The sequence below is a fragment of the Rhopalosiphum maidis genome, chromosome 4, assembly GCF_003676215.2.
Source record: "Rhopalosiphum maidis isolate BTI-1 chromosome 4, ASM367621v3, whole genome shotgun sequence".
Lineage (NCBI taxonomy): Eukaryota > Metazoa > Arthropoda > Insecta > Hemiptera > Aphididae > Rhopalosiphum > Rhopalosiphum maidis.
Genome location: NC_040880.1, coordinates 47231781 through 47238311, shown reverse-complemented (window position 1 = coordinate 47238311; position 6531 = coordinate 47231781). Strand labels below are relative to the sequence as shown.

The 6531-nt window shown below is 27.8% G+C and overlaps 1 protein-coding gene across 2 annotated transcripts in view; it reads left to right on the top strand.

Annotated features, from left to right (window-relative positions):
* The first annotated feature begins 3012 nt into the window (after positions 1 to 3012).
* The window catches only part of LOC113559339 (ly6/PLAUR domain-containing protein 6B-like), a 61595-nt gene continuing 58076 nt past the window's right edge, over positions 3013 to 6531 (top strand). For both annotated transcript variants that reach the window (XM_026965039.1, XM_026965038.1), the window contains exon 1: positions 3013 to 3313. The gene's annotated coding sequence lies outside the window, so the exon portion shown is untranslated. The remainder of the gene's footprint in view (positions 3314 to 6531) is intronic.

Genomic DNA, 6531 nt, shown 5'->3' with positions numbered 1-6531 from the left:
TAAAACTTTTGAGATGTAAAAAATACGATTTTAATTAGTACAAATTGAAACCATAACATTAACTTTGAAATTTAATAACTGTTAATTTAGTAAACAATTACAAATTAATTAGCCATGCAACTCAAATTCATGTAGGTATATTTTTTTAACATTTTCAAACATGTTACCTATACAAGTTACAGGCCTAATACAAAATAGCTATTTTTATGTTCATAAAAAGTAATTAGGCAAATAAATCACATTTAACGCTTTAGTGAATTGAAAATTCGATAAATAGCAAATACCACCAATATAAAAAAACAATCGTAAATAAAACTTGTCACGTCGGAAATGTTTGTTAGTTAAAAGCTCTAAAATCAAAATCTTTAAAATAATTACAATAAAAAAAAAAAAAAAAAAATACTATTTTAAAATGTACAAAAATGTCAATAAATTATAGTATATTATTATGTACATTTTCAAGTTTAAAATAAAGTATAATTAAAGCTAGTGAGGATAGTAAAACAAATAAACGAAATTATATAATTTGATTTGTAAACAATTTTACAATTTGGAAATATATATCTGTGAATAAAATTTAATTTTGATTTGTATTACAAAACACTTTGTTATTTATTTAAATATGATAAAACATGTATAATAACCAATAATGATAGCAACTAAACCAGAATTAAGAAAATATTTTTCTTTATTTCAAATCCCCTTAAAGAACATACATATATAATTTATTACATCTACTTCTAGTATTATATTGTTAGAGGATATAAAATTATAGATTTATTACTTGAGATAAATGTCATAGATTTTAGGTACAATCAGGTATCTAAAATATAACTATAATCCTGCAAAAAAAAAGATATAATATTTGCTCTTGAGAGTTAAGACAATAATATCAGTAGATACACTATTATTAATTAAACTAACAGTTTTCATCATATCACAAGTGGTAATGGTCATACTTTTTAGTTTCATTAGTAGATACTTAGATACCTATAATATGACTATCATAAAAAATCAACTAACTTTAACGATTAAATTAAAATAATGTTAAGAATTATGTAATTTATTCTGAGAATATTAGAATATTTTTTTTGATGTATTAAATTTTTCTTTTAAGTTGTGCATAACATCCAAACTTTTTAATACATTTTTAAGGATCCTATATAAATATATTCTTATCTTGTTATATTTTCTTGTCATATTAAATATAAAATAACTTTTGCGGGTCAGAAATATTATATACCGTTAATAATACATATAAATAAATAACAGTATCAAAGCTATTCAAAATATATCAATGAGTTTGTAATTTTTTTTATGAAAATATAAGTATTATATAAATTTATAACATTATTATTTATTATTAAGCTGTTGAAATAATTGTACTCTTTACATGTATAATTTACAAGTACAATAGTTTAACATAAAATGTATTATATTTTAAGAGTCGTAATGTATTATTAGTACTTTTTACAATGTATTTCCGTGTAACATCCTTTAAAAAGTAAATCTTAAAGAATTCGTTTATTTATTTTTTTTTTTACTAAAACCTTTGCTTTTACTATATTTTGAAAATTGCCAACTAAAGATATTTATGATATTTCTCCTAAAAAAATAATATGCATATTACCATAATATAGAGTATCTCTACCCATCCTCAAATACTATCCTTCACTGTAATGATCGTATAAAACCATTGGATTTCTCTATAGTCATAAATTATAAAATCGGACAGGATACAGAAATTGTGTTTGGTACTTGGTCTTGTTGCTGAATAGCGTTATATAATTATTATTTTACAGTTTAAATCAATGCATCCAAAAAATTACTGCACCTAGATGAACTTAGTTTCCTAAGTATTACTAATTTTTATATTTTAATATTTCCACACATTTTTGAATATTAATATATTTTTTGAAATTAATAAATAATAATGATACGTTTCTAAAATATTAAGATTAAGTAAGTAACAAATAAAAATAGATAACAATTATTTTTTTTATTATGAAGTGTTTTGAATGCGATCTAGATCTAATTTCCAATTTAATGTATTACGTACACTACATAAAAATGGTGAAGTTTTTTTATTATCTATACAAAGTGTTTTCCGAAAAAAAGCCACATTATTGTAACAAATGGTTTTTTTTCCCTCATCCAAATCTTAAATTGCACATTTTCTCAAACGGATAAACTTTTTTTATTTTACAACGTTATATTTTGTACACTTAATTCATAATATTTGGAAACAACACCACGGAGAATTTTAACGGAAGATCAACATTTAAATAATAAATGATATCACGTAACAAATATTTCCGGGAAATGTAGTGCTCACAGCCAAAACAGAGGCGGAAGGATAAGGTGAACGCAAGAAAATGAAAGTTTTTGATGTATAGGATTTTCCGGACAAGTTAATATTTGGTATCAAGGTGGTGATGGTGACGGCGATGGATATATTGGGCGGACCGAGACAGCTGAAGTTTAACTTTTCAATATTTGCGTTGCTCCGTAGTTTCTCTTAAAAATAATAATAATAAATAAATAATAATAAAACAATTTCGAAACCGCTGCAGAGTATAAGAGATGACAGCTAATCTCGTCTCAATTTATCTTCTGCTATAGGCTTAAAAGATCGGTTTGACCCAAAAAACATTCGGATCACGTGCGTATTATATCTGCGTGTGGATGTGTGTGTGTGTGTAAGTGTGTGTGTGTGAGTGTGTGTGTGTGTGTGTGTGTGTGTGTGTGTGTGTGTGTGTGTACGGGAAAGGATGTGGTCTGTGGAGCAGTTGGTTGGCGGAGTGACGGCGGCGGTGGCAGTGGCGGAAAACCAAAACGAGTGGTGATGAGGTGCGGCCGTGGTAGATAGGTTCATGGCGCGGTGGCGGTTGGCAGTAGAGGGTGACCGTGGCGCACCGGGGGGGGGGGGGGTTGCGTCGCGGATGGCTAGCGAGGGTGTAGCGGTAAATTTCTCGCTTTTCCAGGGCTCCGTACATCGCAGTCGCCGACCACGTCCGCGTCAAAGCGGTCCTGCAGTGCGTTACAACCACCGCGTTCGTCCACCCGCTGGAGTGGTACAATACTTGAGCGTAAGTATATAATTTATAATTATAATATTATACGCACACGAGCGTCTGTGACGATAAAATTGCGGGAACCGTGACGAAAATCCTATCTATGCTAATATATACGGTGGACCGGGATCTGTCGTAGTATTTATCAAAACTGTTATTTCGCCGTCCGTCGCAGCGGTCGCGTGTATTGTCGTCGTCCGACCGGAAACATCGACGACCTCACAAAAATCAACAAAACAGTGAGTACAACAATCACGAAATTATTATTTAATATTGGCACATTTTAGAATAGTACCTGTTAAAAAAAAAAAAAAAAAAAAAAAAAACGAGATAATAATAACACCAATTACACACTCCAAAACAACCACACGAATCGAATTAAATTCCTGTGCGCATTAATATTTATTGTTTTATATCACTCGAATTACGATATCGTTGTGTATATGCGAGTGCTCGATATCGCAATAATTGAAGTCACGCACTTATCATAGTGTTAATAATATTATTGTTACACCTAGTCGACGCGTGTTTTGCTATCCAGGTGAGTGATAATGATCGTAATACTTACTCGCAGCACCTATTATAGTGGCTCATCAATTATTATAACCGATGTGTTTATGTTGGATAAACATAAACGGGACGTCGTCACCGTTAATGTTTGGTACGGTGTACCGCTGTAATATATGCGTATAACATAGCAGCGGCTTATCAAATATCGACGAAACGCGTGCACACGTGTATAATACATAATATTATTATTATTATTATTATTATTACGCGTATATATATATATATATATATATATATAGGGATACGCCGTCGCACTTTCTCCGATATATGCAAATGGAATTTGAGTTTCACAAATGGTCGCCCCTCCTCCCACCACCATTCCGCCGATGGTTTTAAACCCACCTCTGTTAGTGTTATATTTGCAATATCGTGTAATTAAACACCTTAACGAATATGAAATACATTTTACAATATTGCAGCGCACTAACTGTGTTATGATACATAAATATTATAATAATATATTGTTCACGTTTCGTGACAACAATAATAAATAATAACAGCATCGTGTCCTGCATTGTCGACTATTTTTCTTTCCCAACGACAGAATGGATTATTACATTTTTTAAATAATTAATTGTTTTTTTTATTTTTTTTTTTTTTTAGTTTCAAAAAGTCGCGATATAATCGTTGTTAAGTGCACTGAATCTTATTGTGTAAACGCTTAGAAAAATTATTATTATATTCTTCTATGTTAAATCCAGTTTGCTAAGATTTCATGCCCCTGTGTGTAGCCTTCGCGTAAAATAGTTGTACATAAATGCACTAAAAAAATACCCGAATTCGATCAAACGTATACAATTTTAAATACGTACACACGCTGCCTATATTTTATTTTAAGATTACTATCTTTTAACTTATATTAAAATCACGATACATCGAGAAGAACCAACAATAATTAATATTATATTGCCTAATTGAAATACATAAACAGTAAAGTTTTTTTTTTTTTTTATGGTCGTATAAATTAATTGTATAAGAATTAAATAATTTCAATTAATATATTAAAAAATAATAAAAATAAAAGTTTACAATATAAATATATTATTATTACAAATTCAATTATGAATATATTATTTTCGTATAAGTATTTTGTACATCTCCTACCGTATCCAAAAACAAGCTTAAAGCTATTTTTATGGGGACAGATGATAGTCTACTACGAAAAAAATTTATTACAATACTTAATAATATCATAAAAACATTTTTTCCTCATATGCTTTTAAACATATTACAATTCTTATTTTCTATGTTACTCAAAAATATATTATAATTTAAATATTTTTTTTATCATACGCTGTCAAACATATACCATCCTTATTTCAATGGTATCATTTAAATTTTAATAAATTGACAATTCAATAATTCTAAAATGACAACAATGAACATAAATTAACTAATCACGGTTACTGATAAATAATAATATAATTAACTTGAAGTTACAGCTTGATTTAATTTTATCATCCAACAGGTTTACAAAGTTTTTATTTATAATAGCCAATATGTATATCTTATCTGATCATTTTAATGGCAATTATTTTTGAACTTTTAAGGAATACGGGATAATTCTGAAAATCTCTAAATTATAGATATAAACACCAATCATTTTTTTTTTTAATAAAACAACAGAAAAAAAATGTCTTTAGAATTTGATGAATACACAAGGACATTTTTTTAATGCACACTATATAAATCAGGAATACAGCTGCTTTTGAAAGTATTGATTTACTACAAATCCCCTTGTACGATCTTAATTTATTAGTTTTTGGAACATTTATAAAGACTAGAAGCTTGGCCAAAAGAAGTTATAAGCTAGTAATAGTTATTATAAATATTATGTTTTAATGATAAATTCCATCATAAATTATAAATGCTGAATACATATTATATTTTAAATATTTTAATAAATGTATTTTATAAATAACTGTATAACTATTAACCTAATTTAAACAATATTCGATCTTCAAAAATGTTGTAATTATTTCATTACCAATAATCTATTCAATTGCAAAAATTACTAAAATATATAATATAGTATTATATTAATTTTATTTAACTTATATTTAGACGTTCAAAGCATACATTTTGTAATTTGACAAACCATCAACTTATAAAATACAGAAAAGTTGACTTACGTATCCAGTGCCCATCCACAGTGGCGTCTAATCATAATATTGAATATTATAACATTGATAACGTTACGTATTATTGTAACTACACAATATTATGCAAGGTACTGGGAATCCGGCCACACGACTGTGGTGTACCTACTTAGCCTACACATGACGCCGTGTGATTATTATTTTATTACTGCGATGTACATACATTTAAGTATTTTTAACTAACACTAAATAAAATCAATTATGAATGGATATTATTCAAAAAAATGTGTTAAATGAATGTATTTAGTTTTATTTTTTGGCACAAAAAATATACACTATAATATACTTGACAATGTAACAAAATATAACATGCACAATGCACACCACTCAAAGGAAAACACAATTTGAATTTGACAGCTTACTAGGCGCTATTTATACATGTCAATGTGACATAATCAGTACGTCAATGAACCGTTTTTTTGTAATACTCAGCTGTAACTCTATCCACTAATCCGATTTTCATTTCATAGAAAAGACACTCATATGAATTTTTCTATCTAAATCGTACTTAAAACGTTGTCGCAAATATAACAAGTTAAATATTTTTCTACAAAAAAATAATCTCTAGTTATCTTCAATAATCAAATTTAATATTTCATTAAATAGGCAATGTTCGTTTTATTTTACCCTAATTTATATTTCAATTAATAAAATAGTTACTAAGCCATAGATTTTGTGATTTCATGGAATCTTTATGATCTATTCATGTTTTATAAAATACGTATAAA